The 17,684-nt window shown below is 42.6% G+C and overlaps 1 long non-coding RNA gene across 2 annotated transcripts in view; it reads left to right on the top strand.

The window, feature by feature from the left end:
• Positions 1-16,979, top strand: part of LOC119487397 — a 130,718-nt gene extending 113,739 nt beyond the window's left edge. Inside the window, exons 3-6 of one of the 2 annotated variants that reach the window (XR_005206700.1) lie at positions 2,098-2,147; positions 13,597-13,905; positions 14,453-14,724; positions 15,354-16,979. This is a non-coding gene — a long non-coding RNA (uncharacterized LOC119487397). The remainder of the gene's footprint in view (positions 1-2,097; positions 2,148-13,596; positions 13,906-14,452; positions 14,725-15,353) is intronic. The other variant, XR_005206701.1, reaches the window with a different exon arrangement.
• Positions 16,980-17,684: the final 705 nt, after the last annotated feature.

The raw sequence follows: 17,684 nt of genomic DNA, 5'->3' as shown, positions 1-17,684 counted from the left end.
TACAGCTTCCCCGCCTCCCGTGCTCCATCACTCTCCCACTCCTTGTGTTCCTTCTAGGTGAAGTGAACCTTGTCTTACTGTTAAATGAAGCTCCGCAGGAACTCAGGAGAGAGAGGTGGGGCGCTACCTTTCGGAAGTGAAGCTAGCTCTCTGACCCGACGTGGTGAAAGGCCCTTAGGCTTTCGCTGCATCGCTCTCATAAGATGATCTCCATGGGGAAAGCAGGAGATTACACCTGATAGGAAGGAGACTTAGCATTAAGTCAATTGGCCCCTTTGTGGAATAATCCGCTCTTCTCATCCAAGTCATTGTGATGAGTGATAAGTGTGTATGAGAGGAGAAAATAAAATAGCAGAGTAATGCATTAACCCGGCTTCTGTTCTCATGTTACGTAAAACCAATATTATGAGATTTAGTTCCATGAGATGAGACACACTTTTGCAGTATTGTGATTTCATTGAGGAATTTTAAAAAAATAATAATAATAACTTTTTTTCCAACCAGCCCAGTGCTGGAAATGTCACATTCACTTAAACTCTTTTGGTACATGTCCACAGCCTCTATCCTTTCCACGCTTCCCATTTATGCAAGCAGCCATGCAATGCATTCTGGTAGCATATCAGCGCGATTCAAGAGACGATATGTAACATTGAGGACTAGGCTACTTTATGCAAATCAAGGGCCTCCGGCACAACTCGCCACCTCTGGAAACTCCCTAGGAACTTCTAAACTAACTGTTGTTGATCCAAAATAAAGACAGATTTAGTAACTACATGGCTTATTCCTCGCATAAAATGTTTTCAGAAACACATTTCGTTGAACAATTTTCATGATATAAGACAATAAAGTTTCTAAACGGGCCACCGTGTTGGTTCCGGTTTGAAAGCTGAGAGCAGCAGCCCAGGAAGGAAAGTGTTCATCCAATCTGGTACCTCGTGCCGTGTGTCTAGTGGCAGCCCATCAAGCGTCCAATGCTGGGAAGCGAGGCGTTCCCTCACGATAAAAACGCTCCTGTAGACATGTACCATTTGACAGGACACCAGAAAGTATGACACATCAAATAACTGAATGTGTCAGAGCTTATTTTATCTGACTGTTAGTAACAGGAACTTCCAATTTGTTATTATTGTATCAAAATTACGTAAATTTACAGTTCACAGTTCACTTAACTCAACTGTACAATAATGTGTGCAATAATTCAACTGTGCAATGTTCTGTCATTAATACTGTATTTATACTGTACATTTCAAGAGGTATTCTTCTTTAATTCTTATTTATACCATTCTGGCATTTATATTTTACAGCTATGATTAAAAAAAGTTATTTTTATAAAACGATCACTATATCCTGACAGTAGTGCATGAGACAGGTAATCTGAAAGAAATCATGTGCCTTTGTGTCCTCCGGTGCTCCTAACGGCATCTACAAGATTTTACAGACCGGAGGAAAACAACCAATCAGAGCCGAGCTGGAGACTGCCGTCTCTGAGCAGATGTCAATCACTCCGATAAACTCCGATCAAACGGTCAAACTAGGCAGCGCTGATCAAATGTAAATCAATATTCTGTTACTGTAATGCCTATTTCTCTCCTCAAATGTTTTCAGAAACATCTTGTAGTGTTCTGTTTAGCTGTAAAATAGGAAAGTTTGTGACCCGGCAGCCATGTTGAGACCAGTTGAAGAAATACCAATCACCGCCCACCAACCGGAGCAATTTATTTAATTCTTATTTTTACCATTGTACACTTAATAGATCCCACTTCTCAGCATTTTGTATTTACTTGTTTGCACTGTGGTTATATGCTATAAATTGCACACTGTAGTGCAAATATTTGTGCATATTTAATATTTCTTATTCTCATTTCTTATTTTTTATTTGATTACTTTATTATTTTATTTCTATTTTCTTACATTTCTTTATGTCCATATAAGAGCAAATAGTTTATTGAGCCCCCCGGGGATCAATAAAGTATTTCTGGTTCTGATTGTGAAAGAACACAGCCTGTCATCAGCAAAGCATCTTTGAAATGCCATGATCTGAAATCACTCATCCTCATCACTTTGTCTTCACACTTGGCTGCTTATTGTGTCTTCTAGGAATGGCATCCTACCAAGTGCTCAGGACCAGCCTCAGGAGCTGATCTCAGGTAAGACCAACTACCTTTTTGTTTTTTCGCTGAGCTCACGTGAGCTTACTGATTCATGTGAGCAACCACTCGCCCGTGCGCCTCATTACTGTGTTTGAACTCGCTGGATCTTGAGCCAAAGTTGCCTGAATGATCATATTCTGAATGACTCACGACGAGCTGCATATAAACAGACACAAGATATGTCGAATGGCTCTAGGCTGTGTGTCAGGAAATGTATGTTGTGTGTCCTGAAACGTTACACGGCTCTGTAACAGAGATATGGATGATACATTATGGAGGAAAGAATCAATTAAATGTTTTGTAAATGCCTCCAGAAGATATAGATTGTGTTAGTGAATGCCCCTGCTATCCCAGATGCCATCTCTGTTAACAATAGATCACAGCACTGCTGGGCTTGTAGTTTTGTTTTGATTGAAACCAGTCTCGCTGGTTTGTCTGTCTGTGCACAGGAGCCTGAAAAGCTTTCTTCTGCCTGCTTATAGTCTTCTTCTGTCATGGTTGTTTCTGAAAACTTTATGAGGGAGTAGTGGAAATTTTTGCTCATTACACTCTGACTGATCTTACTTTAGAAATGAAACTAAGTGTAGCTTGGATTGGCCTACAGTTGTGCTGATGTTTGCATGATACTTAACTAAGTGTCATATCGGTCTGGTTTACCCAGCTCATGGCTGGTGTTGTGCTCCGTTGTCTATTCTCTGACTCTCTGCAGGTGTATAAATCCCTGATAATGGGAAATAGAAGTAGCTTTCAGCTAGGTAAAGGTCAGCAGAGTCTATTATTGACCTTGTTACTGTCATTTTCAGTATCACAATGATATGATACCACCGCTGTGTCTTTCTCTGCCATCGAAACCCCACAAGCATGGATTCCTGTAAATGTTAGCTTTAGGTGGTTTCTCTGCTTCTATTGTTTTGCACACAATGACTGAATTGCTTTTTAAATTGCTAATCAAATTACTTTTGCTATGAAAAGTTACAACAGAGTGTTCTCACACGGTGTCAAAAGCATGTTTATAAGAGGTGAGGCTCATGTGAATGTATGTACTGTATTGGATTGAAAACGAGAACACTTTTGCAACACTTGGTTTTGACTTTCTGGGGATAAGAAGCACTCTGAATAAAACAGCATACATACAATTTTGATATCTTTTTAAATGTATTTTTCAAATTTAAATATAAAATAAAATCCGTAAATCAACAAAAATAAGACAACTCCATAAAATGTACGCCTTCAGAATACAGCAGACATGACAAACAACCTAATGGTATTTTTAGTTACATCTTAACACCTCAAAGAAAATAAGTCATAAAGTGCAAACCAGTAACACACCATTACAGTATCATCTCTCATGGAAGCAGCAGGTGGAGATGCGTTCACAAGTCACGGCTGTTGTTGTTCTCCTCACAGTGATAGTCAGAGAGAGGCAGAGATCACAACAAATTATAGTTCAAAACACGCAGACGTCTCAATGCCACCACGGTGTATGAAGAAGAGAGAGCACAACAAACAGAAAGAGAAAAGTGCAATTACAGAATCAGTAAGAGAGACTGTTGGTTGTGTGATGATGTTGATGTCTGCTCCTGAAACATAACACGACCCCAGTATTTTCATCAGGGGAAACTACATTTTTATGCTAAATACAGTACCTGTGAGGGTTTCTGGACAATATCTGTCATTGTTTTGTGTTGTTAATTGATTTCCAGTAATAAATATATACATACATATGCATAAAGCAGCATATTTGTCCACTACCATGTTGATAAGAGTATTAAATACTTGACAAATCTCCCTTTAAGGTTCATTTGAACAGATAAAAAATGTGCGATTAATTTGCGATTTATCGCGATTAACTATGGACAATCATGCGATTAATCACAATTAAATATTTTAATCGATTGACAGCCCTAGTTGGTGTTATCCACTGTTGAGTTGCACTAGCATTTCTGTACAGATGTTGGCACATGCAGGGTTGGTTGTGTTTCATCACACACAAAAGGATTGGGTTGATTGTAAAAGACCAGCTCACTTGTCATAAACTTGCACCTCAATTGGACACCGTACACTTTCTACATACTAATTAGCCCCACTCTGCGAGAAGAAAAAAAATGCATACAGTGCAGTCCAGTGTGATGGAGCGTTCCTGGGTCAAGTGGCTGCTCTCAGGGTGACTCGACACTTTTGACATGTGGTTGGCTGTTCAGCGGCAACACAACACTTGTGTTCACAACGTTTGCCTGTTAGGATTAGGACTGTGCAGCTGCTCTGCTCCTCACTGCTTACCAAAACCGGGACTAGTAGGACAGAGGTGGAGCCCACTGCACCAACTTCCAGTCATTCAATCACTCTCACACACATTCATTCAACACTGTGTTGACTTATTGTCATAGGTAGGTGTAACTCAAGGGGGGTTGTACTGATTAATGGTGAGAATAAGTGGATTCTACACACTGATTACTTCACTGTTTCTCAACATGATTACTGACAATGCACACCAGTCGCACACTGTTAACAAGTTCTGGATGATGCACGATACAGTGATGGAATATCATGATCCATCATTGCTGACAGTTATTTAAACTCAGATGACTATTAACCTATTTAATATCTAGCTAGTGACTGGACAATATAGGATTTTATTGCAGATTGCGATAAAATACACTTACTGGAGACTTCTTTAGTATTATCTTCCTTATTTACTGGTTGCAGGTTTGACTCCGCTACTGTAGGTATGATCAATAAGATCCTGTCTTCTGGGTTAGGCCCTTGTTTTTCTTCATGTTCATGTTCTAGAGCCAAACAGAGGAAACATCTGCTTTACTGCTGTTCTAACTGCTCCAGATCCACACAAACACACACACACACACACACACACACACACGCACGCACACAGGCAAGCCTAGTGGTTGGGCCTCCCAGAGGAAGAGTGTTACTACACAAAGCACACATGCATTGATACTTATGCACACACACACACACACACAGATGCTGCCTGTCTTCCCCTCATCCTCATCCTGTCACAACCACCACCTCCGCCCACCACCGTCTCTGCCATCAGGACCTGCTCTGACAGCTGCTCTGGCATCCAAATCTATCAGTCCTATTTTCTGTCTGTCCTCATATTGGTCTGTCTGTTCTCTGTCTCTTCCTCTATCTTGACAAGCATTTCACTGACTGATTTAACGTTCGTCCAAACAAGTAAAAATGCACCAAATACGATATTACGGTATAAGTTTGAAGTTTATGGCTGCAACTAACGATTATATTCATTGCCGATCAATCTATTGATTATTTTCTTGATTAATCGATTAGTTGTTTGGTCTAGAAAATGGCAGAAAATGGTGAAAAATGATGATCAAACCCCAATATGATGTCCTCAAATGTCTTGTTTTATCCACAACTGAGGTATTCAGTTTACTGTCAGAGAGGAGTAAAGAAAATATTCACATTTAAGAAGCTGGAATCAGAAAATGTTACTTTTTTTTTCTTGAAAAATTACTGAGACTGATTAATCAATTATCAAAATATTTGGTGATTAATTTAATAGTTGACAACAGCTCTATTCAAGTTTATTTAATTTTGTAGTAATAGTAAAGACTGAATTATTAGGGCAGAATTTGGAAATTGTCTTCTTATCTACCATATTTAAATCCTTACAGCTGTTATGGATGAGGTGTACATGAGTATCCAACTTTGAACAAAATCATCATATCCACATGTTTTCATCAAAAGTTGTAACACGCCTTACAAAAATAATTTGTATCAGCGTTTTCTGATCTGCTACCATAGGGTTTGGTTAGGTTTAGGCACAAAAATTGTACGATATGGTTTTGGTTTTGGGTTCAAATCAACTGCCTTGTTAAGGTAAGGAAAACATAGTGGTCATGATTAAAAGAAACCAACGCCGTCTGTTAATAGGAAAGGATATACGAGCAGCAGTCTCTTTATAACATCATGATGGTGTCATAAACAACTACTTCTGCCTTTGCTTCCGAGAGGCAACTTTTATAACGCAAGCGACCACTACAGGTCCTTTTCAGGTAATTGCAGGTTGTAGGCATTCGAAGAAATTACCACTACTGTTATTTTTCTTGCGAGGACAGTATCAACAAATTGTGTTTAGACAGATCGACAGGGCTTACGCAGATTAAAATGACCCCCAGAGATCAGGAGACGGTCCTGGGAAGGGGAGGCTGCGACAACGACTGTTTGTTGGTGCTACAGAAGATCAGACTCTGACTCTCTAATGTCTCGCCATCACTGAGACACAGAAATAGCCCTTGTGGGGGCCCTTTCAAATTTTTAGAATAATAACCCTCGTCACCCAAAAGGGAAAAGGCAAGGTCTGTCCTTCCCAGAGATTATGGTGGGAAGAATCGATGACTTCCTCCATCTTTCTCCCTCAGGGGACAGGGGGGACGACGTCCCTCTGGTATTAATAGTATCCTCTGATAAGCCGGCCAGAAAGCTGTCTTGTGGTGTCACAGCCTTTGGTCTCGTTGTGAGAACCTCTTGTTATAGTATCAAAGAGCTCTTATAGAATATACATTCCCTTGCCTTCCTGTTATTGTTCAGCTCCCTGCGCTTCACTGTACATCACAACCTTTTTTACAGTACAATGGGGGACACTTGAGTGTCCCATCAGTAGACACTTGACACTGCGTCTTTGACAGTTTTCTCTTCAGCTCCCTGTTGGGGCTGCGATGCTGCCCGCTGCCCCAGAGCTGTGTTACTGCTGGAGCCTTGTGTCGTAAAATACCGGGAGCAAAGGTGATATGCCTCTCTCATTGACACGGCCGTTATCCTGAATGGCAGGTTGTATGTTTGCCTCAGGGCCAGACCAGCCATTCACCCGGACACATTGGTCACAAAAGGAGCTGTAAATACAGCCGCTCGGCCTTTCGATTAGCTCATTGTTTCTGGAAGAACAGGAAACATCATGCAACACTTCAGTATATATAGTTACAGAAAAAAAAAAAGAGCTGTGCTGGGAGAAAGTTGTTTAAAAAAGTTTTTTAAAGACTGATACAAAGATGTGAGTGTGATTAGAAACAATGGTGTGGTTAAATTGAGAAGTGATTTGTGCCTAATATTGAATTGATTTTTTTTCCTGACTTCTCAGAGTTATTTTTTTTTTCATTCTCAGCTGGTTTGATAGCCTCAATGCCCCAAATAGGTTCTCTGAAAGGAGAGCATGGGAAAAATAGCTGCCGTCGTGGAAACTGCTGGGAAAAGGCTGAGTTCTCATTGGTAGCAGTGCAGGGCATTGTGGGATGTGAGTGAACTGAGAACGACTGTTTTGCTCCTTCTGAGAAAGAGGAAACATGGACACAAAAAGCACAGAGATTAGACCGGACCACGCAGAGCTAACTGACGGCTGTTTATGCTCTGTTGGCTTCACTTCACTGAGACGTGGCTGGTCAGGGATAGTGGCGGTGAGTGTACACGGTGAGGTGGGCAGGGTGGCCACTCAGTTGTTTTCTCCAGCCGATTTAAAGTCCCCTGACGTCGGCGTGAGCAGTGGCGGCCTGCATACCGACATACCAGGCTGATGGTTGCCGGCCCATTAGCGAGGCCCAAGTGGCGGAGCCCACCCAGGGCTGCCGACCCTCTCCTGCCCACCTTCTGCCTTCCTGCCCAGCCCTGGCTCTGGATCACAGGCAGGCCACACGTCGGGGGACAGGTCCTAATGATGGCCGCAGCCATGCCATCCCTTTCATGCCGCAACCCAAGAGTACAATTTTAGCTAATGCTGTTTCCTGCAGATAAGATGCAAACTTCTTACTTCTTCTTCTTCCTCATCATCAGTGGTTTGGGAGGGTGAGCGATGGCAAAATACGTGATTAAGTCCGTGCTTTGTTTCATCATCAGCTGGTTGGGTTTTGCTCAGCTACCATGCCTGCTGTCATTAATTTAGAATATCAGAGAAGTCATAAATGAAGTGAAATCAGTGGAATGAAATAAAGGTCGGCCACTTTATGTGCACAGACCAGATCTAGTTATCCACATCCAACCATTTTGCCCTCCATCAGTCCCTAAGTGGCTTAATCAAGGCTTTGATACGTGATTATTTTACTCACCCAAGACCTTCTAAATTGTTTCCAGCCTAAAAGGAGATTGTTGGAGATATATATGCTACGTGGAAATGGTCTCCTGTTTTGCCGCTCTGTGGTCACACATTATCTTTTTCTAAGATACCAGATTAGGACCTTTGCAGTTAAAACATAGCTAATTTAACCAGTTTTGACTGATTTTCACTATATAACACCCAGGATTAATAAAAACAAACAGATCCCTTATTCCAATAGTACCTGTTTAAAAGCAGACACCAATAAATTCCTACATTGTTTTTGAAAAATAAACAAAAATTGGATTTATTCTACCGTACTGAACTTTGTTGTGGCACTTAAAACTAAGGACAAATTTATGTCGCTCAGTCATAATTGGTATCTAGATTAGTAGATTTAAACAGCATACCATCTGTAACCACGTAAGTGAGATCATCTTTCTGACAACTGATACATCATGTCACGATCCATGTTCTCAAAGATCCATCGTGAATCAGTCCAAAACAGTAATACTGGCAGACAACCAACCTCAACTTGCTCTGCCTCATCTCACGGCTCTCTGCGGGCTAAAATAACTCTTATCTTAACACTATATGATTTGCGTAGATGTCATGCTTTGAATATGACAAACTGATCAATCATGTAAGTGATATTATCAGAGCAGCTCACAGCAGTCTATGACTCATGCCGGGCATGCACTACAGGAGAATCAAGCCGATTTCAGGCCCGATTCCCCTCTCCGGACAACCGTCAACAAAGCCCAGACTTTTTGATGGTTCTAAAGATTACCTTGCCATATTATATTATATTCTTGTGGTGTGAGGTGTGTTAAGAGTGTTTTTTACATCCCCCGATCAGCTCTGAAGTTCATCCTGGCCGCACCGATTTTAAATCATAAATATTAAACATGTTCAGTATTTACGATCAGATCTCCTGTTGTGTGTGGGGAACCCCGAGGACAGACGACGACACAGTCACGTGGGAAAGAACGATATAGCCAATTGTGAACCAAGCTGACCGAAGTGGAAGGAAAACCACCGCTGTCATGGCGACCGCGGCTAATGCATGAGCTAATGCAAAACGCGATGCATAAAGTAGTAGTAAGATGGACCTCAGAAATGGAGGACCAACTTGTGTGTGACCAACTTGTGGCAACAACACAATTGTTTATTTAACGTGTCTCTGTGACTTCATCAATATTTTGTTCTTTATTCTGTGTGAATTTTCAGTACAAACTGGGGCCAAAATATCGATAATTCTTCGTGCCTGTCCTCCGTACTAAAGTCACGTTTGATCGCGAGAGATTGTGCGAGACTGAGAGTCAAAAGTTTTGTTCATGAATGGAATCTGTTAGTGTATGGTGTGCTGTTTGCGCAATGCAGCGTCATCCAGCAATACACTGCGTTGTCCAATCAAATGCATGGAAGTTTTCATGCATCTCGTAGCATTTTGTTAATTTGACCTTGCAGAAATTACAGCTGCCCTTATGACTTTTGAACACATTACAATCTGAGTGACATCTTTGATCCGAACCACAACCCCTTGCGTTGCTGTGCTGCAGTAATATCAGTCAATGCTTTGTGCTTGTGATGTCTGTAAAGAGAGAAAAAAAAGCCTATATCGACAGCAAAAGCGCTTCCTCCTTCAAGAATCCACGTCATAAAGCCAGCTGAGTACACTGAGCGTGATTGTGGATCCTCTTGGCATTTGGTATCATCCCTCTGACTGTCTCTGTCTCGCCGTCTCTGTTTGAGGACAGCAGTGTCGTCAGAGGGGATGCGTGATGGCAGGCAAGGTCTGAGCAGAGCGCGCACATCCGTCCACGTGCCCCTCTGATCCCAATCATTCATAAATTCAGCCAGAGAGATTTGTATCCACCATCCGCCCTGCAGTGTCTGTTATTTCTGTCCCCCGCCTCCCGTTGGCTATTAGGGAAGAATGAGATGTCACAGTACATACGCACACAAACACACTCACATGTCTGATGGTGATGACATCCGTCTGTCTCCTCTACTCATTTTGCTTTGGCATCTTTTCTTTGTACCTTTTTATGTCCATCATGTGGTTTGTTTCTACTTGACTGGTTCCATCTTTTTTGTATTAGATGTTTTCTCAATACTTTACTCATCTCTTTTCTCTCTAGCTTCAGTTTTTCTTATTCGGTTCTCTCTGTTTCTCTCTATCTACACTTTCTCACCGTTTCTCCCTGTCCCTCTGCCAGACGAAAAAAAAAATAAAAGCAGTGAAATTTCCCCTCAGTCATTTAGCCCAGATTCAACACTGCAGGCAAGCAGGGAGTGCAGAGGCTGTAACTTACCAGAATGTAAATAGAGCAGTGTTTTTCACATTACTTCACCGCTTATTTTTAGTAGCTGAACAAGAGCAGGCAGGGTGTGCCTTTTCAAGCCCCGACTGTAAGTCTTATCAGCTGAATACACAAGGGGAAAAAAGGAGAGAAATTATAAATCAAACAAAACAATAATGACACAATACAGGAAGTGATGTGTTGATTTATGGTTTAACTTTTAACTGTAACTGGCAGACAATTGTGACGTCATCTTGGGGAAAATAGGGGGAAACCGAGACAATAGTGAAGGAGACGTATAGAAATGTAGTATAAGTGAAAATGAAAGTGATTTATCTGTAGCTCATCTTGATTCGTGTATAACAAAGGTTCTCAAAATGTGGGGGAGGTGGGACAAAGGGGTTGTACCAAACACATAGAAATCAATATAACAAAACTAGGCCTGCTAATCCCTACCTCTGAAAACAAGAACACAAACACCTAACCTAACTTCACCAAAATGAATACAAGAGGTGTGGACTTGAGTCACATGACCTGAAAATACTGTATACCTTCCACCATGCTCAAAGATATGTGTATGTTATTTAAAAAGTGTGCCACGAATCACTTCATTGCCTGAATCAACTAATATTAACGCTGTTCATTCCCAGCAAGTAGACACTTAATTAACACCAGGTCCACTTTGTTTGAACCAATCTGACAGCATCCAATCAAGTTGCAGGAGAAAACCATGAAGAACTAACGTTATTACGTTACGTTACGTTACGTTACGTTACGCGTAGCAGAAGGTTCGCATCCAGTGTGAAATCAACAATGTGTAGTTGTCTTTGTGTTCACAAGCGTAAAGTTTCACTTTCACTTTTGAAACGTAGTTATTTTAAGCCAAAATGGGATGTTTTTACCTAAACTTAATCAAGTTAATCAAGAAGCTGTTTTGTTTGTGTTCAAAACGTAAAGTTTCATGTAATTTTACAACGTGTTAGAACGTGTTGCTTTTAAGTTTCACTTTCAATTTTACAATGTAGGCGTAGTAGGCCCCTAATGACCCATATCTATGGTGATTATGGCGACCAATTATGCCTATTTAATGGCCTGATAACAGTTGAATACGGTGGTTTTGTTGCGTTTCTGTTTTGTTTTGTTTCAATTTACAAAAGTAACCACGTGTTTAAAACTGCGACCGTAATCCGGAAGAAAATATATTTCCCTCGACACATAACTGAGAATGCAGTTTAGTTGTATGGGAACGTAATTTTGTAGGAGAAAGGGTTGGCAGAGAACAAAGAGAGCGTGAACTCTTAAGGCGCAGTCCTTTTATTGAAGTTTGAGGGAACCAATGAGCAGCATGACCGGGATGCACAGGTGGAAACCAATCATGTTGTTAGCACCTGGAAAGAAAACATGGGAGGGGGAGCGAAAGGAAAGCAGGAGGGAGGAGAAACACACACACAACAGGCACTTTGCCCCTGCCTGGCACGTAACACAATACTGGGGCAGCTTCTTTAAACATAGGGAAAGAATGTTGTCTCACTGTCTCTGTTTTTCTCCTTCTCTGATGCTCTGCACACACACTCGAGATGTAGGCTTCAACTTACAATTATTTTCATTGTCGATTAATCTGTTGATTATTTTCTCGATTAATCGATTAGTTGTTTGGTCTATAAAATGTCAGAAATTGGTGAAAAATGTTGATCAGTGTTTCCCAAAGCCCAAGATGACGTCTTGTTTTTGTCCACAACTCAAAGATATTCAGTTTACTGTCATAGAGGAGTAAAGAAACCAGAACATATTCACATTTAAGAAGCTGGGATCAGAGAATTTTGACTTTTTTTTCTTAAAAAATACTCAAACTGATCAATCGATTATCAAAATAGTTGGCGATTCCAAAGTTAGGTATTTTAATTTGTATAATTTGGTTCAGTATTCATGCAGTCTTCAGTGATCAGCATCTGGATTTTCCCTTTCAGTGACACCTTTAAAAGGCATATTACTTAGTAATAGGTTTTATATCATGAATTCCCAAAACAAATGGACTTCCTTAGCAGGGGGTAAAAGCCCAAGCTGAGCCACTGGTCGGTTTGGTAGTTTGCCCGAAGGCTCTCCAGCAGCGTTCTTCAGACGTAGCTGCCAGCCTTTCCTCGATTACTGGTCTAAATTCAGCTCATACCTTCCCGGTCTGTTCAAGCAGACACAGCGCCTGCAGCGGGGGGGGGGGGAGGAGCTAAGTGGTGGACAGTGGCTGTGCCTCGCTGCCACCGTGCCTGACGGTCTTCCTCCCAGCAGCCCCTCTGCTCACATCAGGAAATGTCTTTTTCCAACTCATTCTCCAAAGCTCTTAATTCCACCCTGCTCTCCAGCGACGAAGCCAAAAGCGCTGTTAACTAGCTCTCCTCTAGCATTCACTGTCTTCCTCCGCAACTTTTACACGTCGACTAAGCAAAACCTGCAAGGTGATGCTCCGGGGCCGTTCCCACGCTGCGTAAATGAGGTATTGTTTTCTCAACTGAGCACAGGTCGCGCACGTTGTCTCACACAAAAATGGATGAAAGCTGTCTAGGTTGACGTATTTGTGTCTATGTGTGTATATGCATGCGCTTATAGAAGCGTGTTGTGAGGAGAGAGGTGCTAAACCGTCCATGTTCAGCGCAGTCACCGAACATGATGACTCAGTTGAATTTCCACTGAGGTAAGCTGTCACTCTCTGATGAACAGTAAACTCACAGAAGCACTGAGTCACACACCACACACACACACACACACACACACAGACCATCGAATGTCCCCAACTGTAGTTTAAAGGGCCAGCTGGGATTATATGCTGAATATTTTCAATGAAGCCATCAATAAACACAACAGAACACAACTCTCTCCCTCTCTGTAATGATCTTGGTGCGCAGCCATAGATGCACACACCCACACACACACACACACACACACTCTTGTGCTTGGCCTTGTCCCTGTCCAAACAGCCCTTCTATAGTGAGAGGCTCCAATGGAGTGGATCAGGTCCAGCTAAGACACCCTTTCACATTTCCTCCCTCCCTTTCTCCAAACCCTCCCTCCTGTGTGACCGCAGGGCCTTCCTTCCTTCCTTCCTTCCTTCCTCCTGACACAGAGGCCTGGGGGAGTCGCATGGGAGTCAGGATGGCCGGATGTGGCCCGATCAGACGCAGAGACAGACTGACGGACTGACAAGGAACAGACATCACGCGGACGGGAGGATGCTGCGGCCGTTACTGTGGACTTTGGGCTCGGTTTTCTTCCCATCCGGAGCTACAAGGAGAATGACATCATTCCTGTTTTGATAGGACAACAGGAAGGTGGAGGGAGACGGAGAGCAGCGGGGCGCGTGTGTGGGCGAGAGCGTGAAGGAGTGTGAGGAAATGTAAGTGCTGATCAGAGGAGAGACAGCGCTGTGATCATGCCAGTGGAGGTAGATTTGACTTCATGTCCGCAAGAAGCTTCTATGCACCCCACGGACATTTTTAGTTCCAGAAACATACATGATGTTTTCCCACTCTTCCTCCTCCTACTGAATCTAATAAAGCACTAATAAGAAAGCTGGATTTGCCTCACAAGAGTTCATTTATACATCAGCCTCAAACACGGAGCGCATAGGGTTTGCAGTCGCAGGGCCTGCATCTCACACAGGAAGAGCCCCAGCTATACAAAGCAACCTCATGTCTTAGTGTACAGTTCTGTACCTGCACGCTATCTGTACAGCGAGACTCATTTGGAGCTTTCAGAGCACTTCTTCTCAATGCAGTTTATCTCCTCTGCAAGACAGCCATTTCCTCCACCATTCTCTGGGGGGAAGAGAAGAGAAATGATAGCAAGTGGCTGGAAGAGCAGAAGAAAGAGAGGAAAGAAAGAAAGAAGGGATCACAATAATAGCAATCTCTCTTCTCTCCCCTCTGTTTTTTTTTTCTCAGAAGAGGATACAGTGAGTGCCAGCTGTGCTCTGCTGCTGCCGTACAGTGCACACTACTTCAGAGAAGTCAACCTCACTGCACTCCGTCCACCCCATTGAACTGCCAGCTCTGGCAATCAATTCTGAGCCTTGTGCTGTCACTGCTGGCCTCTGGACACAGCAGCTGGCTGCAGGAAGACAAGCGCTCTTCCACAGAGTCTGTCCACCGATCAGCTGCACCCAGCTGTCTAGCAGCAGCCCCCGCTATTCAGAGCGCTGCTGCTGCTGCCGCTGGTGAGGGAGGCCTCTTTCACTGCTGTCACCGACGAGTCCCCCTTCACCATGCTTTCTTTTTCACTTCTTCCTTCCTAAGTTTTCAACCGTACAGACACATCCGCCCTTGAGCTGCGCAGCAGGCCTCATATGTCTGTCTGGGCCGCCTTTCTGTCTTTCTGTCTCTTTCTTCCCAAGTCAAATTGTCCATCTGTCTCCGCTTTTACCCAACTTTTACTCCACTATTTCCATCTTGCTTTCTCTCCCACAGCCATTCTCCCCCTGTCCTCCATGCTGGGTCTTTAGATGAACTCTCCTTCTCTTTTTGCCGTTGTAGCCTTTCTTTCTATTGCCTCCATCCATGTCCCTTCTGTCTCTCTGTTTTGTGGTACCCATTCCTCTTTTCCTTCTTTGTTGGTTGCCATGTCTCAGTTTCTCCACTCCTTTCTCTGCAGCCCTGTCCCCCTTTTTTTTCTTTGCCACTCGCTCTTATTTCCGCACAATTTCCATCTCATTCTTTGTCGCTCCGCCGCAATCTAAACTATGCCCCCTTTTTTTCCCAAATGTCACAATACTGTATCTTTTCTTCCCCCTTTTTCTTTGGAGTAACTTCTTTTTCTGTCCCCCTTTCTGCTGTATTTTTTTTACAGGTGTCTGTAAGGCGGGGATTTACATTTTCTCAGGACAGGCAGCCCGTGGAGAGAGGCCTGCTGGCAGATCAAAGGCTCCGGCTGTAAAACGATCTGAAAGAGTCCGGCATTAGCATCCATCAGGGTACCTTGAAAGCTCCCTGGTCAGCCGAGAGGGAAGCTGAGGGCCCCCCAAAGTGAAAGCCCAGTCTGGAGAGGGGTGATGGAGGGGCGGAGGGAGGGTGGAATGGGGGGTGGAGAGAGAGAGAGAGAGAGAGAGAGAGAGGTGGAGGGATGAATAACAGGCTACTCGGCTAAAGACATGAAGGAAATATTTCCACGAGGGAGGAAAATTCCCACAACAAGCTGCATGTTTTTATTTCTCTTTTGGATTCAGACCCCCCCCCCACACACACACACACACACACACACACCATCTCTTCCTTTAGCTCTTCCTCTCTCTTTCTAATTTCTTTTTACAGCGTTGAGGCTGTAAGGGGAGAACATCTCCATCTGTGCAGCTTCTCCACTCAGCTCACCAAACCCAGACTTTTACTACTCCACCCTGCAGTCTACACACAGGGTCATGACTGGTCTGGGATGGGATGTGGAGTGAAGGTGGGAGGGAAGGATAGAGTGTGGGAGGAAGAGCAACCTTGATTGGCTTCATATATTGTATCTCTTTACATGAGAATTGAAAGTGGGAGAGAAGTAGGGATGGCTAGGGTGTGTGTGTGTGTGTGTGTGTGTGTGTGTGTGTGTTTGTGTGTGTGTGTGTGTGTGTGTTCCTTCTATGCAATATGCATGATTCACAGTCTTGAAATGGATAGGTACCCAACATGTGTGATAGGGATTAAGATTAGACCTGCATTCCTGGTGTGTTCCAGTGCCTGCACATTTGTTTCTTTTTCAATAACAAAAGTAAGGCAGCATTCGTCACATAAATCAGAAAAAAAAAATCTGCATCCTCAGGCTGATCTTGTGATGGAATTCCCTCAAGAAACCAGATTTATAGACACGGAGACCTGTGAACACTGAGCTCCTTTTTTCCTGGAAAGACTTTCAGCTATGTCGTGTTGTGATATTTCACTAAAGTCTCTCCATTAGAATCCAAACCTTTGCTGACTATGAGGCTTTTAGCACTGACCTCCTCTCAGCACCTTTACTGTATCACAAAGTCAAGTTGGGAATGATAGATCTACGAACGGGTCCGAATTTTAGGGAGGTCGTGGTTCAGTCTGTGTTTCCCACAGCTCTACAGACTGCGGCCATCACTCATTGGTCCTGGTCCGGTGTGAGTTATGGCTCAGCAGGTCTCCTGGAGGACAGTGTGAGAGGATTTCTTTAGTAACAGTGAAAATACAGGTGGTACAGGTGGTCTCTACAGGGATATACTGGACTGGGTAGAGTTGACCTAAGACTTGCATTATGCTCCATGAGTATTTTAAAGAATGTTATGCATTATCCCAGAGAATTACGTCGGCCCTCATTAGTATTAGTTGTGCAAATTCCTTGTTAACCCTTTGAACTCAAGCAGTAAAATTGGTCCACTAGTGCCTACATTGGTATTTTTGCAGTATCTTCAAATGCTTCCTATCCCTGAAATGTGTACAACCTAAGCTAAAGTCAATAAACCATAATAATGGATAGAAGTATTGACATTGTGTCATCTATATATGTATATATATATACTGTATATTAAAATATGTAATATATCGCACGATTGTCCATAGATAATCGCAAATGTATGTATATATTTATTATTGGAAATCAATTACCAACACCAAACAATGACAAATATTGTCCAGAAACCCTCTCAGGTACTGCATTTAACATAAAAAAAATATGCTCAAATCATAACATGGTAAACTGCAGCCCAACAGGCAACAACAGCTGTCAGTGTGTCAGTGTGCTGACTTGACTATGACTTGCCCCAAACTGCATGTGATTATCATAAAGTGGGCATGTCTGTAAAGGAGAGACTCGCGGGTATAGAACCCATTTTCATTCACATATTGAGGTCAGAGGTCAAAGGACCCATTTGAAAATGACCATGCCAGTTTTTCCTCTCCAAAGTTTTGCATAGGTTTGGAGCGTTATTTAGCTTCCTTTGCATCAAACTGGTATGACACGGTTGGTACCAATGGATTCCTTAGGTTTTTGTAGTTTCATATGATGCCAGTATCTTTACTCTAGCTTTAAAACTGAGCCTGATACAACCTAAAAATCGCAAGTTGTGTTAATGCGTTAAAGAAATTTGCGTCAATGCGTTATCGCGTTAACTTTGACATATATATATATATACATATATATATATAATAGATAACTGCACAAATCATATTTGTCCTAAAC

The sequence above is a fragment of the Sebastes umbrosus genome, chromosome 4 (genome assembly GCF_015220745.1).
Source record: "Sebastes umbrosus isolate fSebUmb1 chromosome 4, fSebUmb1.pri, whole genome shotgun sequence".
Lineage (NCBI taxonomy): Eukaryota > Metazoa > Chordata > Actinopteri > Perciformes > Sebastidae > Sebastes > Sebastes umbrosus.
This window is presented reverse-complemented; position numbering and strand designations above follow the sequence as displayed.